General features: G+C 45.9%; 1 protein-coding gene and 1 non-coding gene across 2 annotated transcripts in view; one reads left to right on the top strand and one right to left on the bottom strand.

Annotated features, from left to right (window-relative positions):
• The window catches only part of DGKK (diacylglycerol kinase kappa), a 145,034-nt gene that overhangs the window by 19,273 nt on the left and 100,497 nt on the right, over positions 1 to 25,264 (top strand). The window lies entirely within an intron of this gene.
• Positions 1,730 to 1,831, bottom strand: LOC122734229. The gene has a single exon (XR_006354033.1). It is a non-coding gene; the product is annotated as a U6 spliceosomal RNA (small nuclear RNA).

A 25,264-nucleotide genomic window follows, 5' to 3' on the forward strand; every position in this document is an offset into this window, starting at 1 on the left:
TAGATATGTATGCCATCTATGCCTTCACCAAAGTAACTGGTAAAAAATATTCAACATAACAGTGCCAAGGACATATCCCTGGGGCACTTTCACTAAAGACCTCACTCCAGGTTGATAATGTTCCATTAACTAGCTTCTCTTTGGGTTCAATTATTCAACCATTCCTGAATTCAACTAACTGCATTGCCATCCCCATACCTAGAAATTTGATCCTGGAGAGATTTTGCCAAACGTTGTGCTGAAATCTGGATTATACTAAATCTGTGGTTGTCCTCTTTGGAAATGAAATGGGCTTTGTCTGGCATGAATTCTTTTTTATGAACCCATGCTGGTTTGTAGTAATCACTTGAATGCTTCTTTTCCCAAATGCTTGTGGACCGTCCCTTGAAACACGAGCTCCAGAATTTCACTAGGAATTAAAGTCAAGCTCACTGGACTATAGTTTGACAAATCATCCTGATTTCCCTTTTGGAAGATGTTGAAAATTGGGTCATTTGTACATCTCAAGTCCCATGGTTCCTCTTCTAATCCTCATGAGTTTGAAAAGATCAGCGATTAAAGAGACATTCTTTCAGTGCCTGGGGTATAGTTCATTCAGATTTCATGACTTGGGCTCATAGAGGACAAGTAGGAGCTCTTACAGCATTTTTTCACTTACCTCTCTGGTACCCATCTTTGTCCTTTCTTTCCCAGGCTGAAGATTATTCTTGGTAAAGCAAACAGAAACAAAACTAAGAGTTAGCTAGTTCAAAATGCCCTCTATTATTCATTGTTCTCATCTACCTCAAATAAAGGTCCTATTCTTTCATTTCCCTCTGTTGCCCCTTTTTGTTGGCCTTGACATTCATTGCCAGACTCTGCTTATTCCAGGTGTTAGCAGCCATCCCTCATTAGAATACAGGCTCCTTGAGGGCAGGAACTATTTATGCCTTTTTTGTGTCTCCAGCTTAGCACAGTGCCTGGAATATAGTACTAAATGTGTGTTCATTGATTGAATGATACTATACCCACAGAACTTTGTCACTTTTGTATCCTTTGGTAGTTCCCTAAGCTTACTTCCACCTTCCATAAATGCCTTTGAAAAATATCAGTTGTTTAGTGAGTTCCCTGTGCATCCACATTGGTCTCTTTAGACAGCTCCTCCCTTTCTCCATTTTTGGAATAATTTGTGCCACATTTAGGCTCCTGCAGCTAGAATTTCTTTACCAAAACTTTCTTCATGGCTCTGATAAAGATAGCCTTATTCCACTCCTCCATACCATAGAATGAACTCATCTGTTCAGAGAAGCATTTACTTAAACCTGGTCCAGTTTCAAACTACATTTTGACAGGAGTTTATTTCCATATTGTGTCCAGACAGGTGAAATGCCTGATCTGTGCACAGCAAAAGAGTTGCAGGCTATTCCAGTTCCCTAGATGGGGAATTCCAGTGAATGTTGCCATGGCATGCAGGTAACTAGTCAGTGAAGTCAAGATACAAGATATGGCTTGTGCTGGGACTTGGATGTAGGTAATTTCTTCATTGCAAAGGGTCACCCCCTCACACAGACACATTTAGCTTAAGAATAGAGATGATAGAAGGTAGATGTAAATAAGAGACCCAGAAGAAGATGCCTTTAGCTGTGAAGTCTAATGCTAAGCAAGTGGTCACTGAGTGCCAGCCATCTCTGTGACTTAGTTCCCTAGAGGAACCCAGATAGAGGGAAATGTAGCATTTGTTGCTCAGTTGTTCAGTAGTGTCCGACTCTTTGTGTGTCATCCTTGCACAGGGGCCATGCTAATCTTCTCTGTATCGTTCCAATTTTAGTATATGTGCTGCTGGAGTGAGCATAGTGTCCGACTCTTTGTTGCCCCTTGGGGTTTTCTTGGCAAAGATGTTGGAGGGGTTTGCCATTTCCTTCTCCAGGAGATTAAGGCAAACTGAGTTAAAGTGACTTACCAGGGCAGCTAGGTGGCACAGTGGATAGAGCACCGGTCCTGGAGTCAGGAGTACCTGAGTTCAAATACAACCTCAGACACTTAACACTTACTAGCTGTGTGACCCTGGGCAAGTCACTTAACACCCATTGCCTCACTTAAAAAAAAAAAAGTGACTTACCTAGGGTCACACAGTGAGTGAGTGTCTAAGGCTGGATTTGAATTCAGGTCTTCCTGACTCCAGGCCGGTGCTCTATCCACTGAACCACAAACATGTAGTAAGGAGGGCCCCAAAAGTAGCTGTGCCCCTCACAGCAGGCTCGCCATACAAGAACTCACAGGGCAATTACCCAGATGCCCTAAGAAAAGCAGCCACAGCACATTCTGTACTAGTTCCAGTAATATAATTAAGTTTCTTTGGGCTGAGCTCTCCATCTCCCTTTTTCTTCAGCCCCTGCCCATCTCTGGAACATACTATGACTCAGGGTAATTATGGTTAAAGAGGCTTGGGAAGAGAGAGGACCTATCCAGGTGCTGGCATAAGCTCGAGCTCTGTGACCCCGAGTGCTACCCTCTAGAGAGAGAACAAAGCAAGTCCACTCTCCCCCTCCTTCGTCCATTCCTTTCTGCGTTGCTCACCCATAATCTGGTCAGAGTGTTTCAGTTCGGATGGTCTTCTAGTAGAGAGTATTCAAAGGGATGTAGAACCTCCTCTGAGAAAGATTAAGAAGAAAGGAAAGGGGGGCAGCTAGGTGGCGCAGTGGATAAAGCATTGGCCCTGGATTCAGGAGTACCTGAGTTCAAATCCGGCCTCAGACACTTGACAATAGCTGTGTGACCCTGGGCAAGTCACTTAACCCCCATTGCCCTGCAAAAAAAAAAACAAACAAACAAACAAAAAAAAAACACAAAAAAAAACAAGAAGAAAGGAAAGAAGGGAGGGAGGGAGGGAATAAGGAAGAAGTGAAGGGAGGAAGGAAGGAAAGAAGGGATGAAAAGGAAGGAAGGGAGGAATAAAGGGAGGGGGAATAAGGAAGAAAAGGAGAGAGGGAGGAAAGAAGAGAGGAAAGAAGGAAGGGAAGAGGGAAGGAAGGGGGAAAGGAGGGAGGAAGGAAGAAAGGAAAAAAGGAAGTGAGGGAGAGAGGAAGGAAAGGAGGGAGTAAAGAAGGAAGGAAGGAAGGAAAAGTTGTTCTATGGAATGGAAATGATTAGTCTTTCTCTCCTCTGGAGAATGTAGCTCAGTGGTCGAACATGCCCTTTGATCCAATCCAACAATCTTTTATTAAGGCCCTCTGCTATGTGCAAGGTTACTCTGCTAGGTGATGAGAATACAAAGACAAAGATGAGATCGTCCCTAACCTCAAGGAGCTTACATTCTATTGGGAAAATAGAGCATGTGCTTTGCACACAGGAAACTCCAAGCTATGTCCCCCAGATCTCTGCTTTGAGAGAGTTAGCATGGTATGATGGGAAGAGAATTAGACTTGGAAGACCTGGGTGGAAACCCTAGTACTGTCACTTACTTGCAGTGAGAACTTGCTTCACCTCTCCAAATTGGATTTTGACTGATCTGTAAAATGAAAATCTTAATAATTGTCCCCCCTCCTTCACAGAGCTTTTGTCATGATCAGAGGAGACATAGAAATGTGACCTATTCTTTTGAGGGTTTTTTTTTGCATATCAGAGAAAGGGCTGAGTGGGGGGGAAGTAGACTCTAGAGAGGCTGTTCTCAAACTTTGCTTATCACATGACAGCCATGTTCTGCATAAATATTGTTAAAGGCTATGCTCCCTTTCCTTTTAAGCAGCCCAGCAGATTCTAGTCTGTAAGGAAAGAAACTAGCTTCCTGATCATTTGCTTTGGTTCACCAGCATGGAGGACACTCGGTCAGATTTTGGGATTGGAAAGCTAACTGGATAAGAGCTTGTCCAGGTCACTTCCCTTTCCTGAGCCTTGGTTTATTCATCTTTAAAATGAAGGGTTGGACTACATGGTTTCTATGGTCCCTTCCAGTTTTAACAGCTAGACAAAAATCATAATATCATTTGGAGCAGGGGCAGCTAGATGGTGAAGTGGATAGAGCACTGGCCCTGGAGTCAGGAGTACCTGAGTTCAAATCCGGCCTCAGACACTTAATACTTAACTAGCTGTGTGACCCTGGGCAAGTCACTTAACCCCAATTGCCTCACTAAAAAAAAATTAAATAAAAACATCATTTGGAGCAGCAACTGGTCTAGAATCTCAAGGGAAATTATGGGGGGATGAAAACTAGAAATAATGGGCCATAGCATTGCCAGATCTCCAACTATATTATGAAGCACTGTCTGAAAACTCTTGGTTAATTAAAAAAAAACTAGACTCAGTGAAATAGGCTAAATAAGCAATATCAAGAAGCGAACCCAATGTTTGATAATATTAACTGAAGGACTCTGACAAGAATTGTCAAGAAAACTGAAAAGCAGTTTGGCAGAAATAAGGTTTAGACTAGTAACTTGTACCATATGCCACCATAAGTTCCAGTAGCTACTTAACCTAAATATAAGGGGCAAGGTCACTTCATAATAAAATCAGGGAATAATGGAAGGAAGTACATTTTACAACTGTGGATAGGTAAGAGAGTTTTTACCCTTCTAGCTTTGACATTCTATGATCTTATGATCCTGCTTCAGCTTGCTGCTGCCACAATATAGCTGTTTAGAACTTTGCAATTCCACTCTGTGACATTGTTTCTCTCCACAAGCCTTCTTCTACCCTGTCCCAGGTGATTTTTCGCTGGGCATGCTAAATGCTAGTTTTGGAACTATATCTGTGTTCAGGAACCAAATTTGCTTAGATTAAATCTGACTACTTGAGTCAGTGTGGTGTGTATGGACCTATATTGAAAGATGAACTATTAACACTGCACAGGAGAGAGGATATTCAAGTCTCCAACTACTGAGGAGCAAAGGTGAATGTTGAGTTAGAGTGTGAGGGGGCAAAAATACACTGGGTAGCCATTCATTTGTCTTCTCATTCTGGTCATTTTGTTATTCAGTCATTTTTCAGTAATGTCCAACCAACCCTTTGTGACCCCATTTGGGGTTTTCTTGTTAAAGATACTGGAGTGGTTTGCCATTGCCTTCTCCAGCTCATTTTACAAATGAGGAAACCCAGACAAACAGGGTGAAGTGACTTGCCCAGGGTCACCTAGTTAGTAGGTGTCTGAAGTCAGATTTGAACTCAGATCTTCCTGACTTCAGGCACAGTCCTCTCTCCACTGCAGCACCACCTAGGTACCACCCTTCTGATTATATCTCTATGTGGTTGGTCTCCAAGCTCTAAACAAGAATAAGCACCAATGTTTATTATTGGGGGGGTGTTCTTCCCCCCTTCCCCCCTGTCAGCTCCCTAACCTGGCCAACTCTGGGACATGGCCAAGTCAGACCAGATTTCTAAGTGCCCCAGTCCTGGGTGCTCTCTGATGCCTTCCCAGATAGCTTTGTTCTTCCCCATATTCCCAATTCTCCCCATATCTTCTTTTGACTCTGCTGCCCATCACCCACATCCTTTCCTGTTAGAGAGACTCAAGGAGGTAACATAGGCTGATTAGAAGCTATTTGAATATTTGTGGAAAACTCATCTGAATCTTAGGCTAATAGGTTGGAAGTTGGAAGGGTCTTTAGAGGTCATCGAGTTCAACCCCCTGATTTTACAGATAAATAGACTGAGGTAAAAAAAAGGGAAATCATTTCAAGAGGTAAAGGGACCACACAGCTGGTAAGTGGCTCAGTGGGGATTTGAATCCAGCTCTTCTGACTCCAGATTGAGAGTGGTCTTTTAACTGTACCATCCCCTGTCTCATTCTGCTTGGCCCCAGGGGCATGTCTGGTAGCAGGAGGTCCAAGATGTAGATTTGGGCTTAGTGTAAGTAAGGAAAACCCTTGGAGGTATGCAGTGGTACAGTGGGCAACAGCAACTTCCCCTTTGATGGAGGCCTTCAAGTAGAGGCCAGATGACCACCTGGCAGATATATCTTGTTCTGCTAGAGCTCCCTTCTAATTGGGAGATCCTTGGGTGGGACTTAGTGGGGGCTCAGATGCAGAAATTCCAGTGAAGGAGAAAAGCCACCCAGCTTCTTTGCAGCCTTAGCTACACACAACCCACACGGTCTGGAGTGGCCTAGTTACCAAGACCTGAGTTGTCAGCAGTTGCTGGCTGGCTCCCTGCCCGGTTTTAATAAGAATTAGCCCAGGTGGAGGCATCCAACATATTTGGGCTTTAAAGCTAATCTGCCTCATACCCAAGAGAGGTGCTCCCCAGCTGCTGTAACTCCTCTATCCTCATCCTCCCTCCCCTTCTCCTTGGAGCTTCCCTCTCCTGTGCCACCCACTACCCCTTCCCCTGGGTCTGGTGCTTTCGTGTTCTACTACCTCTCTGGTAATTCCCCATTCAGTGAGTGATGCCACGTGCTTCCTTCTGCAGCCCAAGGATGAGCCAGTAGTGCTGGTGGAAAGGGCAGGCAGGCAGTGATGGCTGGGGAGGCTGGGGTGGTGGGCCTGGCTCTTCCTGCCCTATGGCCTTCAAAAGGCCTGTGATGCTAGAGGGATGGGAGGAGCAAAGGGAGGAGAGGAGGACTATGGGGAAGTCTATGGAGAGGCCCGTACAGCTGGCAGGCGGTTTGGCAGTAACTCCCAATGGTTGAAGCAACAAAAGCAAGGGTTGAAGCATGCTTGCTTGGGATGGCTGGGGAGGCTATGTAGATGACTCTGTTTTTGTGGGGGAATCATCTCATCCCCAGAATCAGGACTCTTTGGAATAAGCCGAGAGGGGGAGCAGGCTAGGCAGCTCAGGAAAAATAAGTCAGGGAACTTACTCCAACCCCAAGGGCCTCAACCTCAAACCTTGGGACTTATAAAGGGAGTGGAATAAGCCAAGTCATTACCCAGATCTCATGCTCCTAGAGCTAAAAGGAGCCTTCAAGACCATTGAAGGCAAGGACTGTTGGCATCCATGACTTTAATAATAAGGCACATAGTAGGTGATTCTTGTTTGTTTGGATTGAATTATCTATTTCCTGTTACTGAGGGGGCAAGTGAGGAACACAGAGAGAAAACAACTCATCCCTGGTCACACAGATTTTGAACCCTGACCTTCTGACCCCAATCCACTTCTATTTTTCACTGTACTATACTGCCTCCCCCTTCAGAAGATTTTTCTGGAGCCCCATCCAAAGTCCAGTCAGACGGTATCGTAGACCCAGAGGTGTCAAACACATAACGCTCCTGAATGTGGCCTGAGCCAGATTCAAATGTCATTGGGAAATATTTAACAAAATGGATAAAAATATAATAAAACATAGGTAATATTACATTTTTAAATTGAATCAATATGCAGTTTATAGGGATCCTTATGAACCAGTTGGTGGACCCTGCTTCTTTTTGAGTTTGACACCACCAGGCTTCCCTATTGTCTGGGCCAACAAGGTTCTTCCTTTTCTTCAACAAATATTTGAGCACCCAGCTTTAGAGCAGGCACTTGGAATCCCAGGGGAAGGAAAGAGCCCTCTTGGGGTACCTTACCACTATAGGCTCACAGTGTGAGGAAGAAACCAGTTTAATTGAGCTTTCTCACCTTGTACCATTCTGTGGCAGTGTTGGTGAAAAGGTTCTGTTCCAGGGGAAGTGGGAACTTTACAAGGAAAGGGATCAGAAAGCAGTCTGGCTCCAGGCCCTCTCAGAAGCTGGTGTCTGGAAGCCATTGCTAGGGGCAGCTTGCCCAGAGAAGACTCATCTTTGTATGTCAATTCCAGGCAGATAGAGAGCACAGGGCCTAGGAAGCATCAGGTGCAGAGAAGCCTTTTGATTGGAAGAATATTTGAATTGAATATTTGGCTGCTTGTGGGCTTAAGGAGAGATCCTCTCCAGGGACAGAAACTCACTTATTGGTACCTTCTACCACCTGAAGGGCAGAGGAAGAACTCTTAGATTTCAAAGAAACTTATTTCAGGCATGGAGATGGCCAACTGGGGTCTTGCTGAATGACAGAAAGCAGTCAGAGTGGGAGTCGGGATTATCCTAAGCCCAGCTACTGCAGTGGTATAGTACAAAGAATATATGCTGGACTTGAGGCAAAGAAGATCTAGGCTTGCCTCTTGTATTTACTAGCTCTGTGACCATGGGTAAGGCAGGGACTCTCACTGGGTCTCAGTTTCCTTATCTGCCACATGGGGAGACTAATCCCTATAGTACCAATCTTAGAGGGCTATGTTAAGGCTCAAATAGGAGAAATGTAGGGAAAGTGCTGGAGAGCTGTCCATTGTGCTGATGAGTTCTTCATCTAGACCTATATATGGTACAGCTATGGAACTAAGGATGTGCACACATCCAATGGGGAGGAGGGTGGTGTGGGGGGACTGGGCCTGTGGTCTCCTGGATATAAGGGAATTCCTAGTAAAAGAACTCCCTCTATCAATTGCAAGTTAATGCCTACTCTTCTTATAGAACATAGTTCCTCTAGTTGTGGAGAATCGCCTGGAGCATGGAGAGGGGAAATGATTTGTCCAGGATCACACAGCCAGGGTGGGGACTCAAACCCAGGTCTTCTGAGTTAGAGGCTGACTTGCAGCCTTTCAGACATGTAGACATAGACCCAGGACAGTGAGGTTCAAATGAGATAATGTTAATTAAGTGCTTTAGAAATGTCTCTCATTCTGATGTTCTTGTCTGTGATATTCCCCAGATTTCCTGTAGTCTCTCACTCTTGGTGCCAGGACTGGTAGCTATGATATAACTACAATGAACCCCGCTATTTACAGCATAGGAATTGGCACATTCTTAAATGGATGCCTCTAGGTCTATACCATTTGCTGTTTTGTTAATGTCCTGGGTTATTGCAACTGGGACCCATTGCTCCAAAAGGTTTGGTGTATTTCCCCATTGTTGGCTAGGAAACAAGGAAGAAAGACCCGGGGGAAAGACAGGCTGCCAGGAAATTCAGAAACATTTTGAAAGGCCTACTGTATTTCAGGTATTGTCACTACAAAGACAAGAAATAAGTAGTCCCCACCCACAGTGAACTTATATTCTATGTCAGGGAGATAACACATGCAAAGATAATTAATTAAAGGTGAATTATAGACAAAACAAATTCAGTATAATCTGGTGGGGAGCAGTTGTCAGTTGGCTGGCTCAGGGTGGGCCTCACGCAGGAATTTTGTCAGCAAGGTGGCAAACATTTATTAACTGCCCAGAGGCCAGGTACCATGCTAAGCGCTGGAGATACAAAAAAGGCAAAACACAAACAGAACCCGCCTTCGAGGAGCTGCCAGTCTAACAGAGAGACAATATGCAAACAACTATGTACAAACAAGCTGTGGACAAGATCAGTGGGAGAGAATCAAGAAAGGGAAGGGACATTAAAGCTTAACCTCGAAGGAAACTCAGGATTCTGAGAGGCAGAAGTGAGGAAGGAGTGCATTCCAGTGCATGGGCATGGAGGTGGGAGAGCCTGTGAATGGTCCAGAAAGGTGCCAAATGGCAGAATTGGTATTTGATTCAAGAGGCAATAGGGAACTACTGGAGCTTCATGAGTAAGGGCGTGCTATGGTCAAACTTGTGCTTTTAGGAGCACCACTTTGGTAGTGGGAGAGACTGCAGGCAGGGGAACTCCCATCTGTAGAGGGTGAGAGTCCATCCTCTGAGCTGGTGACCATACATACCTCTTGCCAAGTAGGTGCTGTAACCCTCTGGGCCTTCTTTGTTGTTGTTGATATATGGAAGATTTTCTCAGTACAGAGCACAGCGCCTGGTCCCTAAGTGTTGCTTACTAAATGCTCATTGGTTGATTGATGAGCAGCATCATATTTGACTATAGCTGTCCCCTGACATCTCTTCACATTAAGATTCTGTGATTCATCCCCTCTAATTCATGCTTTGTCACTTTTGTGACATTTCCCCCTCAATCTTGAGAACAGTGGAAGGAGAGGCCCAACTGCATTTGGAATCCAAAAGCTTTGGGGCCCGGGCTTTGCTGTCCCCTGCCTCAGAGCGAGCTGGGCAGGAGAAGGCCACGGCAGGGGTGGGTGTGGGGTGCGGGGACCTCTGCTTTCTCATAGAGCCATCTGAAGCTGAATCAGTCGCATCTTGCCCTCACTAATTGCCATTACATTCTAAAATTGGTCTGCAGTTGATTGACCTTCCAAGTTGTTTCTTTCCAGAGCGCATTGAGCAGTGAGAGGAAGCAGGCCTTGGCTAATCCACAAAGTGGCTAATCCTCTGGGAGGGCGGCAAGCGAGCTTACAGGCAGGCCCCCCAATGTGTTCCTGGAAACCACATCATAAAGTGGATCCACCTAAAGCAGATTACACTTTCCCATAAGAACCGTGATAAATTGGGGGTTATGTTCCTGACCGAGGACTCGGCTTCAAATAAATCAGAGATATCATCAGCAAGATGTCATAAAAGCAAAGATAGAGGAACCAGCAACTCCTGGAATTATTGAAAACAGTCAAATTACCTCCTAAGTTCTAGCAAATGGGCAGAAAATGGGTGAGAGTACCAATGGGCATGCAACCTACAATAGCACACCTTGATTGTGTCCTCACTTGGACCTCAAATGAATAGTGCAAGAATTGGAAACTAAGCCTCTAATTAACAATAATTAGGGGTTCCATCTTAGAATTGAGAAGGGCTTGGACAACTGACTCGGATGATTTAGGCCTCTGCTGTCCATGATTCTTGGACACAAGCACTATCCTTGTGCTTTCTTAGAAAAGTTGGGGGGGGCAGCTAGATGGCGCAGTGGTAAAGCACTGGCCCTGGATTCAGGAGTACCTGAGTTCAAATCCGGCCTCAGACACTTGACACTTACTAGCTGTGTGACCCTGGGCAAGTCACTTAACCCTCATTGCCCTGCAAAAAAGTTAGGGGGGCAGCTAGGTGGCGCAGTGGATAGAGCACCAGCCCTAGATTCAGGAGGACCCGAGTTCAAATCCGACCTCAGACACTTGACACTTACTAGCTGTGTGACCCTGGGCAAGTCACTTAACCCTCATTGCCCCGCCAAAACAAACAAACAAACAAACAACAACAAAAGAAAAGTTAGGGTTAGAGGCCTTAGGTCAGAATCATGACCCTGCTCCTTACTAACTTAGGTTTCAGTTTCCTCCTAAGTCAAACAAAGGTAGTTGGGCAAATTCTTGGCCAACTTTAGATCTCTAATTTGGTGCTTTCCAAATCATTCTAATAACTTTAGAGCTGCCTCGGGCTGTTGTAGTAAGTGCTAAATACATGTTCTGGGTTGACAGTGATGGGTTTCCCTACTGAAAAACACTGTATGGGTAGAGACATCTTACTTCTAGTGTTGCTGTTGTTCTTCTTATTGTTTTATTATATTGTGGTGGTGGCAGTGGTTATTAGTCTGGGTCTGTAGGGAATGACAATCATGCTCCTTCATATCTGTGTGGTATTTTACAGATGTTATTCAATGTCATCATCCCAGCACACCTGTGATGGAAGAGCTGAGGTCAGAGGGCATTCCAGGCGTTGAGGGCAGGGGGAGCAGCCGTCCATGGATAGTGCAGTGAAGAAGAGACTGGGCTTAGAATCAGCAAGTCTGCAATTGAAATCCTTCCCCTGCCACAGACTAGCTGTGTGACCTTAGTCACTTCATTTCCCAATACTCCCAGGCAACTCTCTAACACTGAGTTGCCAAGAAGGGGTCAGTGTGCACTGGTAGAGAGAGTCTCCGATACCCTTGAGGTCATAGGATCCATCCCCTGGATGTCTTACACCTTGTTCACTCCTTTTCAGTAACTTTCATACCTTGCCTTTAATGTTGCCATTATTAGTAGAACCAGTAAGTAGCACTAGGTTTCCAGTCATAGGTGCTGTTGGCCCCAGCTTGTTTAGAAGGCTCCCATCTAAGGTGCATGATGTCTGAGGCCTGCTGGGCTGATGCCCAGCTCTGGCTTGACTTTCAGAATGCCTCCAATTCTTCTCTCACTCACCAGGTCTATGAAGAGCTCTTCCCTGGCTCAACTCTTAGCTTCTCAGCACCATCGGGATTTTGCTAGCCTCTCCCACTCAGAGATCTATTACCTTGAGTGAGAGTCCCTTTATGGTCCCTTCCATCAATCATGTGAGGACATGGAGAACCAACCCACCGAGTTTTGAGAGGTCCAATTACACAACCACATCACCTCCTCTCCACCTCCCTTCTCTTTAAGCAGAAACAGAATCTGTCCCTTCCCAAGAGGGATCTTCAGTGAAGCTTTCGGGGGTCGCTTGGATTTGAACACAGTAGTCCCAGTGGCTGGTAACCTCTCTAGCTCACCTGTTCAAGAGCTCCCCAGGCCTCATTTCTCAAAGACCTTGTCTCTTCTACCAGACAATATGACATTCAAAGCAATGTTTTATCATAAAAGCATTTTTTTATTTTCCTGTTACATGTAAAGATAGTTTTCAACATTTGTTTTCATAAGATTTTTAGTTCCAAATTTTTCTCCCTCCCTCCTTTCCCACCTCCCTCCCCAAGACAGAAAGCAATCACCTATAACTTATATATATATATATATATATATATACAATCACATTGAACATATTTCTTCATTAGTCATATTGTGAAAGATGAATCAGAACACAAGGGAAAATCCTCAAAAAAGAAAAAAAAAACAGCCAAAAAGTAGAAACAGTATGATTCAATCTGCATTCAGAATCCACAGTTCTTTTTTTCCAGATATGTAGAACATTTTCTATCATGAGTTCTTTGGAATTGTCTTGGATCATTGCATTGCTAAGAAGAGCCAAATTTGTCACAGTTGATCATCACACAGTGTGGCTGTTACTGTGTACAATGTTCTCCTGGTTCTTCTCACTTCACTCAGCATCAGTCCACTTAAGTCTTTCCAGGTTTTTCTGAAATCTGCCTGTTCATCATTTCTTATAGCACAGTAATATTCCATTACATTCATATACCACAACTTGTTCAGCCATTCCCCAATTGGTGGGCATTCCCTCGATTTCCAATTCTTTGCCACCACAAAGAGAGCTGTTATAAATATTTTTGTACATGTGGGTCCTTTCCCCTTTTCTATGATCTCTTTGGGATACAGACCTAGTAGTGGTATTGCTGGGTCAAAGGGTATGCACAATCCCATAGCCCTTTGGGCCTAGTTCCAAATTGCTCTCCAGAATGGTTGGATCAGTTCACAACTCCACCAGCAATGCATTAGTGTTCCAATTTTTCCACAGCTTCTCTAACATTTATTATTTTCCTTTGTTGTCATATTACAAAGAAATGTTTTAAACAGAAAATTTGATAAGATTTTTACCCAGAGGCTTCAAGTTGGTTCATCCCACACCAACATTAGAAGAAGCTCCCATGTATTAGTGAAGTGACCTCTCATTCAGAGACCAGCAATCTGCTGAGTAGATATGACTTTGGGAACTTGGACAGAGACATTTAACCTCTGGCCTCGGTTTCCTTAACCGTTAAATGGAGCGGGTGGAATCCATTGTTTCTAAGGCCCCTTCAAGCTCTGAAGTCCTGACTTCCAACTTCTCTGTCTCCCCAACTTCCTTTCAAGGGCATACACAAATGCACTTAGCAACCTTGTTACAGATGTACTCATTTTGACAAATGCACATATAGAAAACACATACCATGACATCATGGGTATCACTGTATGCTGGATAGGGCTCTGGATGAGCTGCTCCCTCCTGAGTCCATGGGATACTTAGCATCTTCAATGTCTGATCTGGTGTGGTCAGAGCCCAGCCAGGGAGGGTCTGAGGTGAGGAGTGTCTTAGAATCCCATCTTACCATTTTTACCAGATTCTATTATTTTAAACACATACTAGATGACATTTGTAGAGCTTTGTGATTTGCAAAGTGCTTCACACGTGCTCTCGTTTAAGCCTCACAAGCCTATGAAGTAGATGCCACAGAGATTATTATCCCCATCTTACCGATGAGGCTCACACAGCTAGTAAGTGATGGAGTAGAATTTTGTCCCTAAGCCCTTGCTTATCTCCCTTTCTACAAAATCTTTTTCAAATCTTTCTCCTTTGCTCAAGTCTCCTATATGTCCCCTCCTCCTCTCTTGCCTTATTGGAAAAAAAATGGAGACCATTCAACGTGAGCTCTTTCATCTCTCAGGTGACCTCTCTCTTTCTCCTAGTCTCTTCTTCTCTAAACCCCTCGACACCATCCCCCACCCTCTCTTTCTTCCCCATAGTGGCTCCAACAAAAGGTGGCCCTTCTTCTTGTCAAAGCAAACATTTCTACAAGTGTGCTTTATCCCATCCCCTCCTGTCTTCTGCTTCTCCATACTGCCTTCAAATGTGCCCAAGGCTCCCCCTTCCTTAAAAATACCTTCACTAGACCCTCCCACCCCCTCAACCTATTATCCTAAATCTCCCTTTCTCAGCATGACTTGAAGTTTTTCTACACCTGCTGCCTCCATTTCCTCTTTTGTCTTTCACTCCTCAACCCTTTCATCACTCAGCTGAAACTCCTCTCTCCAAAGTTACCAATGATCCCTTAGTTCACAGATCTGATGGTCCTTTCTCAACCTCAGTCCCTCTCTCTCTTTTTTTAAATTTTTGTTGAGGCAATTGGGGTTAAGTGACTTGCCCAGGGTCACACAGCTAGTAAGTATTAAGTATCTGAGGCTGGATTTGAACTCAGGTCCTCTTGAATTCAGGGCCAGTGCTCTATCCACTGTGCCACCTAGCTGCCCCAATCCCTCTCTCTTTAAAAAAAAATTATATATTTTGAAATGATCAAAATCCTCCTCCCTTTCCCTCTCCATATGGGAAAAAAGAAAATGAAAACCCTCATAACAAATATGCATAGTCAAGCAAAACTAAATTCCATATTGGCCATGTCCAAAAATACAGGTCTCATTCTGCACCCTGTGTCCCTCACCTCTCTTTCAGGAGGTAAGTAGCCTGCTTCACATCAGTCCTCTGGAAGGATGGTTGGTCATTGCATTGGTCAGAGCTCTCAAGCCTTTCAAAGTTGTTTGTCCTTACAGTGTTGTTGTTATTATAGAAATTGTTTCCTGGTTTTGACTTTCCTCTGCATCAGTTCATAAATAGTTTCTCAGGATTCTCTGAAAGCATCTCTTTCATCATGTAGTATACCACAACAGTATATTCACAGATCATAATTTAGTCAGCCATTCCCCAAGTGATGCACTCCCATGTAATCTCCAGTTCTTTGCCACTACAAATAGAGCTGTTATGAATATTTTGTACATATTTTTGTACATTTTCCTTTGTCTTTGATTTCTTTGGGTTCAATCACACTGTGTCAAGGGTCAATGCATAGTTTAGTGACTTTGTGTACATAGTTCCAAATTGCTTTCCAGAATGTCTGGAGCAATCCACAGCTCCATTAACAATGTATCAATGTGCCAGTTTTCACATAGACCCTCTGACATTTGTTGTTTTCCCTTTTTGTCATCTTTGCCAATCTGATATGAGATAGAATTTTGATGTTGCTTTAATTTGTATTTCTCTAATTATTTCATGTGGCTATTGTTAGTTAAGATTTCTTCCTTTCAAAACTGCTCATTTGTATCTTTTGACCATATATCAGTGGGGGAAAGATTCTTATAAGTTTTAATTAGTTCTTTATATATTTTGGAAATGAGACCTTTATTGGAAAAGCTTGCTGCAAAGATTTTTTCTCCAGTAACCTGCTTCCCTTCTAATTTTAGCTACATTGCTTTTGTTCATGCAAAAACTTTTATGTTATCTAATCCAAACTGTCTTTTCTTCTGGAGTCCTTCTATCCCTTATTTGGTTATTAACTCTTCCTCTATTCATACTTTTCAAAGGCAATTTCCTTGCTCCTCTAGTTTATTTATGTTGTTAACCTAGGATCTTTGGTTAATTAAACATGAGGCTATTGTGTGTTTGCTTCTATCAGTTGAGAACCACTCAGCCGCTTCTATCTCTTACCCAGTTACCAAATTGTTATGATGATTAGATCTTGTAGGATAGTGGGAAATCTGATACTCTTAGGCCCCCTTCCTTCCCACTTTCTCCCCATTATATCCCTTGAGATTCTTGACCTTTATTTTTCTCCAGATGAATTCTGTTTCTATTTTTTCTAGTGCTATAAAGTAATCCTTTAGTAGTTGGATTGGTATTACACTGCATAAATAAATTAATTTAAATCATATTGTCATTTTATTGTATTATCTTGGCCTGCCCATGAGCAATTATTATTTCTCCAATTATTTAGGACTGTCTTTATTTCTGTAAAGGATGTTTTGTAGTTGTTGTATTCATATAGTTCATGTGTGTGTGTGTGTGTGTGTGTGTTGATAAGTAGAATCCCAAGTATTTTATCCATTTTGTAGTTATTTTAAGTGAAATTTATCTTTCAATCTGCTGGGTTTTGTTGGTAATATAAAAACAGGCTGGTGATTTATGTGGATTTATTGTGTAGCCTGCAACTTTTCTGCAGTTAGTTTTAATTAATTTTTCGTTGACTCCGTATCTCTCTAAACAAGCTATCATATTATCAATATTACCTCTGCTGCATTTGCTGCCGTCCTTCACACTCTTTTCCTGGATCATGTCTCTTCTCTGGGCTTTTGTGACATTTTCCCCTCCTGGTTCACCTTATGCTTCCCTGCCTTCTCCTCATTCCCTTCGTTATCCATCTCATGCCCCTGACAGGAGGGTGTTCCCCAAAGTTCTTTTCCCTCCACCCTCTCTCCTGGTAACATTGTCAGGTCCCAGCACTTGAACTATCAATTCTATGCAGATGACTGCCATATCTATGTAGCCAGTCTTTCCTGACTTTCAATCCCTCACTACCAGCTGCCTACTGGACATTTCAAAGTGGCTTCTCTGAGCCATCCTAAACTAACCCCGCTGTATCCAAAATGGAACTGCTTCTCTTTTCCCCAAACCCTCCCCTCTCCCAAACTTCCATATTTGTGCTGAAGGCAGTTTCCCTAGGCTCGATCATCATCCCATCACCCTCAGCACCTCCCTCTCCCCACATATGCCCGCAGTCGCCTTTTTGCATAACAAGGGATTGCCCACTCTCTCTCCACTCCCACACCATCTCTCACCTGGATTATTGTAACAGCCTCCTACCTGATCTCTCTGACTCGAGTCCGTCCTACACACTGGAGCCAAGTCATTTTCCTTAAACACAGCTCTGACCATGTGACTCTCCTATTCAGTCAACTCCAGGGGCTTTCTCTTGCTTCTAGGAGAAAAAAGAAACTCCTCTCTTTAGCTGTTGAAGCCCTACCCAGTCTGACCCCAACCTATCTTTCCAACCCACTGGAAATGAACCCCCATCCAGCCCAGCTGGCCTTCTCTCCATTCCTCACTTGATGCTCCATCTCCCATGTTGATGCCTCTTTGGGATCACTTCCTTCCCCCACCTCACATAGTACTTTTCATCCTTGACATCTTCCTGAAGCCTTTCCTGGTTGGGCACCCCCCCCTCCACCTACCAGTGCCCTTCCTCCCAAACTATTCTGGATTTATCCAAATGCACAGATTGAGGCCACTGGACTGGATAGTTATAACATCCCTTCCCACCCTAACTCTATGACACTCTGAGCCCCTGGCTTAGTGTACTGCCCAGCACTTAGCACAGTGCCTACCCAGCACATACTAGGTGCTTAACTGTTGATTGATTGATTGATTGATTGATTGCCACATCCTAGGTTGTGGACAGATGCTTGCTGACTTGCACTTGGTTTTCTCCTCTCTCTTTTCTCTCTGTCTGTGTCTGTGTCTGTGTCTCTCTCTGTCTGTGTCTGTGTCCGTGTCTCTCTCTGTGTCTGTGTCTGTCTCTCTGTCTCTGTCTCTGTCTCTGTCTCTGTCTCTCTCTCTCTCTCTCTCTCTCTCTGTATGTCTAGCACTGAGCTATCTTATCTAGAAGTAAAAGCTCATAAGAGCTGTCTGGGGAAGCACTGCTGGAGTAAGTGTGTAATGAGTATGTAGTCCTGACTGGGGGCTCACCAGGTGCAAGCTGGGAACAATCAGGGAAGGCTTCCTAGAGGAGGCAAGGCTGACTAGGCAGCTGCAGATCTTTCTTGCCAATCAGTATTCATGTCCGTGGTGGGCTTTTTCTCTTCTATTCTAATATATAAGGAAGGAAGGAAGGAAGGAAGGAGACAAGCATTTATATAGTACCCACTATGTGACAGGCACTGTGCTAAGCACTTTACAAATTTTATTTCATTTGATCCTCATAGAGACCTTAGGAGATAGGAACTATCAATATCCCTGTTTTACAGATGAGGAAACTGAGGAAGGCAGAGGTGAAGTGACTTGCCCAGGGTCACACAGTATGTATCTGGGGCCTGATATGAACTTAGGTTTTCTTGACTCCAGACCCAGCACTCCATCCACTGCACCAACCAAGTTGCCAAAAATGCGGGAATGTGGTCGAGTGCAGAATACTGGGTTGAGAATTGGACAACCTGGGCTTTAGTCCCAGCTTTGCTACTAACTGTGTGACCCCTGGCAAGCTCCTTACTTTTGCTGTGCCTCAGTTTCATCCTCTATGCAAAGAGAGGATGGACTGAGGCAATGGCCTAGCTTAATTCACAGTTGTTGACTTGCATGAGAGCAATGGAGTCGAGTTGAGCGTGCATACTGCGTAGCCAAGTGCATCAGAGGAGATGCAGCACAGTCCCTGTCTACCAGACTGGAAGCTGAAGAGAGGTTTGGGCTGCTGGTGATTCCAGATCAGTTGGCAAGAGAAGGAAGTCTGGTGGGCACACTTGTCTCGATCGTAAGCATTGGAAGCATATGGTATTTCAGGAGCCAGATGGTGAGTCTGTGGGCAGTGTAGCCCGATGACTGCTGGGGCTGGGGCTGGGTCGGAGTGGACCAGGCAGGTCAGGAGCTCTGCCTGAGGCAGACAGCTTGGCTTTTTTCCTTACTGGGCCTCAGTTTCCTCACCTTTAAAAGCCAAACAGATTTTCTGTTTTATCTGGGAAGAAATTGAGAGCCACTGGAGTTTATGGGAAAGGGGTGTGCCATTGCTGGACCCGAGCTTTAGAAAGATCATTTTGACAGCTGAGAGGATGATGGATTGGAATGTGGAGACAGCTGAGACCCAGAGACCTCCCTGCCAGCAGCTGTGAGGTGATAAGGGCTTGCACCAGGGTGGGGGCAGTGTCAGGAGAGAAGGGGGTGTAAACAATAGATGTTATGGATGTAGAAATTACAGGATTTGATCAATGATTGGATAAGCCAGGTGAGCGATTGAGGTGTTGAGAGTGACACCTACCTAGGTTGGAAGCCTGGGTGACTGGGAAGATGGTATCCTGCCAGTAATATGGAGTCCTGCCCCTTCAGCCATAAAGGGGGACTTAGAAAGAGGAGAGTGTTTATGGGGCAAGCTGTTGAGCTCAGTTTTAGACATGTGGAGATTCAGGTGTCTACTGTCTGCAAAGCCGCTGGAGATCAGCAGAGAGGTGATAGTATATAAAATTGGTAGAGAGTAGGTAGGTCATTTTAGAGGGAAAGGCTTGAGCAGCTGGGGAAAGACCACCTGCAGAAGGTGTTCCTTGTGGTGAGTCTCGAAGGAGCTCAGAGGTGGAGTTATACAGGGAGAACATTCTGGGCATAGGGGACAGCCCTTGTAAAGCACAAGGGAAAACGAAGGGCTATGTGGGACGCCAGTGTAGCTGGAGGGGAGGAAAGTGTAAGGAGACTGGAGAGGTGGTAAAGGGCAAGATCAAGAAGGGCAATAGGGAGACACTGGGATTTATTGAGTGGGAGGGGGAAGGGAGTAACTTGGTCAGACCTGCACTTTAGGCAGTATGGGCAGGGAGACCCAGGAAGAGACCAGGAAAGTGGCTGTGTGATTGGAGAGAGGTTAAGGAGACATAGACAGCAAGACTTGACATAAATGAATGTGAGGAGTTGAGGATGGCATGAAGGCTATAAGCCTGAGAAACTGGAAGGAAATAGGGAACTTACAAATTTTTATTTATTATTTTTTCAGTTAACTCGCATTTCTTTTCACCCTCCTCCTCCCCACATTGAGTAATAAAGAGAGAAAAGTAGCTCCCAGTATCAGGTCTACAGAGTCAAGCAAAGCAAATCCCCGCATTGGCCACATCCAGGAATGTCTATTTTATTCTGCTTCTTGAGTCTTGTCACCTCTGTCTGTCAAGAGGTAGGTAGCACACATATGCTTTTGTCCTCTGGAATGAATTGTGGTTGGTCATTGCATTGAACAGAGTTCTCAAATCGTTCAAAGTTGTCATTCTTTATATGTGGTTGTTGTATAAGATTTCTTGATTGTGTTCATTTCACTCTGTATCAGTTCATACAGGTCTTTCCAGTTTTCTCTGAAATTGCTTTCTTAGTCAAGAAATAGAGAACTTTGGGGAGAAAGATAATGAATTTTAGACATGTTGAGTTTGAGAGGCCTATGGAACATCCAGGTGGAGATGTCCAATAGACAGTTGGTGATCTAGGACCCGAGCCCAAAAGAGAGACTAGGCATGGATATGTAGATATGGGAATTGTCTGCAGAGATGATGGTGAAAACCTCTGTGTGCTAGGTGACCCCAAGACAGTGCAAAGAGAGATGAAAAGGCCTCAGGACAGAGCCTCAGGGGATTCCTATGTACTTACATAGTCATTCTGGGTTTAGGCAGTATGGCATTATGGGAAGGGGTCAGGACTGGGAGTCAGGTGGTGCCTGTGTTCATGTACCTGACTGACATGGGTAAGACATGGATGGGGGACCAGAAAGGAGAGAAGGTCATTGGCAATGTCAAAGGTTGTGAAGAGGTCAACCACACTGCGGACCAAGCTAAGGTCTTCCTTCACATGTGGCCGTCAGGACGTTATTGGTCTTTGTTAGAAGAGATGGTCATTATAATAAGGGATGGTTCTTTGGGAGAGATGGAGGGGGAAATTTAAGTGATATAAAACGAAAAGCTTTGAATAAAACTGAATCCTTTTAAAGACATCCTTGGGAACTTTGGAGAGGGCAGTTTCAGTTGGAAGCCAGATGGCAGAGGGTTCAGAGGCCAGGGAGAGGAGAGGAAGTGGCCATGCTGAGGGAGAAGGAAAAGTAGAGGAACAGGGAGGGATGAGGAAAGCCTCCCCATAGGAGGTGGCGCCCAACTTGAGTCCTGAAGGAAGATAAGCATTCTGAGAAGCACCCGGGATCTCTGACTACAGGGTAGTGCTAGGGGGGGCAGCTGAGCTAGAGGAAGTGAAGGCCCCTTAGGAAATGAGACTGGAAGGATAGATTGCATTTCAGTGTCAGCCGGGGCAGATACAGTTTATCTTAGAGGCAGTGGGGAGCCCCTGCAGCTTCTTGAGTGGGGGAGTAACCTGATTGGACTTGCTTTGGTGAGCTGGTTGCCACTTCTGTGCTATTCTGAGTATAAGAGGAAGCATTTAGTGGAAGATAGAGACATATTATCAGAGGCAGACTTCACTGAGGGGTATGTACAAATTCTCTACTTCTGTGTGTTGAAAGGAATAAGAAATGAATATTCTCCTATGAGGGAAGGAATCCATCTTAGGCAAACAATGAGGTGGAAAAGGTGAGAAAAAGAAATTCTGCAGTCAAGTCATCTTGGGGTGGAGAGGGCAAGGGAGTAGGGAACAGCAAGAAATTGGGCAGGATCTCTTTCTTTGAAAGGGTCAGTTCTGAGTAATTTCTGCTCAGTAGCTCTCTCAGAGCTATTCTCTTGTTGTTGATGGAAAGAAATCCTCTGAATGGGCTTAATAGGACAGGGAAGGTGGTTAATGTGCTGCTGCCTGTCCTTGGCGACGACTCAAGTGCCTTTTCTCACATTACCCACTTCCCTGGTGGTGAGTGCTGGGGGAAGGCAGTGAAGCAGCTTAACATCTGCCCTGTTACCCACTGTGGCGATGGCCATGGCCCCGGGTACAGGCTGGAGGCAAAGGGTTGCCATCGTTAGCCGGCCAGCATGCCCATACGTGGTCATGGTGCTGGAGCTTGGTGAGGGAGGAAGGATTTTCCAAAGAAGGTCCAGAGAAAACCAGAAAGCATCCTTCCACCAAGCTTACATAGTCATCCTGGGTTTGGGCAGCATGGCATTATGGGAAGGGGTCAGGACTGGGAGTCAAGTCTGGCTTCTCACACTTCCTAACTATCTGATTCCCTTGTCTGAACCTCGGCTTTTTCATCTGGAAAATGGTCCTCATACACTCCCTCTCCCACGCATGCGCTTGCGCTCTCCCACAAACACTCAGACTTTGTGTGGAGAGGGGCCCGCGAGGCAAAGTCAGGAGCTAGGAGTAGGAGAGATCACTGGGGAGCTGATTTCAGCCTGAGGACCAGGACACCTGGCTGACAGCCAGAGCTCTCCCTAAAGAGTGGGCTCCCTGTCACTGCAGGCCCTGGAACAGGGAACAGATGCCCCTAGGTTGTCAAGGAGGTTGTGTAGGAGAGGGGAGATGTGGGCCTTGACCTCCCCACTCTCCAAGATGGCTCCCACTCTGAAATTCTCCAATGTCTCATGGGGCTTTGAAGTGCTCTGTAAATGGCAGTGATTACATTATTCTGGATAATTTGGCCTTTAAAATTGCTATAGATGCAGCCAGGATGACGAAAGGACAGTCAATTGAACATTATAGATTGTTATCTCTGCAGCAGCCCCCCCCTTTCTTGTGGGATAGGCCCCACACAGCCCTAAAGGGGGCCTGGCCCTCCCTCCTGGCTTGGCCAACTGAGGCTCAGGGTTAGCACGTGACAGAGGTGGACTTCCCACTTAGCTGCTTCTTGGACACAGCTGAGGTCTAGAGGTCTCCAGAGCAAAGAAAGGCAGAGAAGGGAGAGTTCCCTGAGGCTGGGAGGAGGCCTGGAGGGGGCCCTGAGGATGACTAGAGTTTGGAGAAGTAGAAAAGAGAATAGGGAGGGAATCCGAGTCTGGGCACAGAGCTGAGCAAAAGGAGGGTGCCTAGCCACTGTAGGAGCTAGAGCAGGAAGGCCTGTGGTGGGGGCGGGGGAGGGGGGTTGGCAGGGAAGGAAGGTGGAGGCTTAGTAAGCTCTTTGATGAAGACCGTGGTGTGCCATGTTCCCCTGGTAGGCCCTGAGCAAACGAGCCTGCAACTTGGGACGTTTAGTAGGCAGGCAGCATGTCTCAAACTGGGAGAGCCGGGGGTGTGCATTCAAGCCCCAGGTCTGCTGCTAACCTCCTGTGTGACTCAGAGCAAGCCGCTTTCCCTCTCTGGACCCTGTTGCTTCCATCTGTGAACAGGACAGCCTGGCTGGTCCTCGAGGTCCCCTCCAACCATTGGGAAGCTTTCTCCAGAATTCTGTCTCCAGCATTCCAGAGGCTCAGGGGCACATTGCAGATGGCCAGATGTGTTTAAAGATTCACAATTTTAACCCGAATCTTGTTTTTTGAATGGCTTGCTTTAAAATGGGCCGGGCGGCTGGCTGTTATGTGAAAGAGATTTGTTGTGTTGGGCCCCAGAGGGCAGAGCTGGGGTGAACGGATCGGGGGAGCGCTAAAGGGGCTGGTTTGGACTTGATGTCAGTAAAGACTCAGTAAAAATGAGAACAGCCCCAAGCAGACTGGAGGCCTCAGAGCAAAGGGTGGCTGGCCACTTGAGAAGGCTGCTAAGGGACACTACTGCCTGGGTACAGGTGAGACTGGGGGCATGGGGGGTGGGGAGAGCAGGGCTTCCAGCTCCAGTATGTTGTGACTTAACCTCTGGAGGCCTTCCCAAGGCCCTGACGTGTTGCACATAGAGACACCTTCATGCCCCAAATAGTGGGTGGCTTTGGGGGGGACCTAGAATAGATTATTGGGCCTGTGATGAAAGTGCTGTTTCAGTATGGAAAAGAGAGGAGGGAGATAGAGAAGAGAGGGAGAGAGAGGAGAGGAGGGCTGGCAGCTTGGGCTCCCCCTCACCTCCTCTGAGAGCTTTGCCCAGCTGCTTGGCTGGCGCCCTCTCAGTGGCCCTTCTGAAGCTCCAAGTCATTGCCTCGCCGAGAAGAGAAAAATGTCCCCCAAGCAGCATCTGCATTCAGTCCCCTCGTTTAGACTGAGACGTAGCCTGGCCACTCTGATACCTGCTTGGCCAGCCCCTGCAGCCTCCTAGCCCAGGACCCAGAATCCCAGGCCTGGCCACACCGACTTCTAGGTAGTCTCAGGAAGAAGTGGAAGTGGGGATCTGAGCATGCTCCCTTCTCATGGATGGCAAACCCTCCAAGCGTTGGCCGCTGCTGTCATTCTCATTCTTCTCTCCATTTGAAGGCTGGGCCATGGGCGGCTGAGAGCCAAGGTGTCTGAGAATGAGGATTGATTCTAGGTAGCTGTGAGGGAGGCCCGATGTCTAGGACTGTCTTTCACTTCTCCCTGGAGGCTGGGGTTCATTCTGGGGACCCCAGTGTAGGAACTATATATATGAGCTGGAGAGTGTCCAGAGGAAGACTACCAGGATGGAGAAGAGCCTCAAGTCCAAGCCAGTTGAGAATGGCCTCAGAGGCCGGGGCTGCTTAGCCTGGACAAGGAAAGACCAGGCCAAGTGGGAGCCACGTTGGCTTCTTTGGGGAGCCGAAGGCCTATTATCTGGAAGGAGAGCTTGGCCTGGTTCTGCTTGGGGGGGGGGAAAGTTGCTGAGAGGTGAGTGGCTGGAGCCACCTCACTGGAGGGCTCTGAGGGCCAGCCCCTTCTTTTACCTCAGGGACGCCCGCCATACCTGGTAGGGAGTCTTGGTCAGGAGAAGGTTAGACCAGACACCTCTGGGGGCCTTCCAATTTGCTCATACTCCCTCAGCTTGGAAGGGTGCATGGACCTATCTGAAACTCAGGCTTCTGTGGCCTCTGGGGCCTATCAGGCTTCTTCTTCCGTTCAGGAGCTCTGCGCCTTAAGGTGGCTAGTTTCCCTTCTCAAAATGGAAGCCTGTTTAAGTGACCGTCATCAGTGTCTAGTAATGCATTGGGTTTTTGGTGGTGGTGGTGGTTTTGTTTTGTTTTTTTGGTGGGGCAATAAGGGTTAAGTGACTTGCCCAGGGTCACACAGCTAGTAAGTATCAAGTGTCTGAGGCCAGATTTGAACTCGGGTCCTCCTGAATCCAGGGCTGGTGCTTTATCCACTACACCACCTCCCTGCCCCCACCCCCAGTAATGCATAGTTAAAGTATGCCCTGGGCTGGCGGGCGAGTCATCATTTTAACAGACTCAGGCCTATGATGCCAGCCCTCTCTGTTTTACCTGGCCAGGTCTGGCAGAGTTGGGGTAAATCCCTTGGCCTCTCCCTCCTTGTCTCCCCATCTGCAAACAGGGATAAGGCTCCCTACCATGCTTCAAGATCTGTGGGTCAGAGGCATCTTGGAGGCTCCTATGTGTCACTTGAATAACATCTTTCTCC

The sequence above is a fragment of the Dromiciops gliroides genome, chromosome X (genome assembly GCF_019393635.1).
Source record: "Dromiciops gliroides isolate mDroGli1 chromosome X, mDroGli1.pri, whole genome shotgun sequence".
NCBI lineage: Eukaryota > Metazoa > Chordata > Mammalia > Microbiotheria > Microbiotheriidae > Dromiciops > Dromiciops gliroides.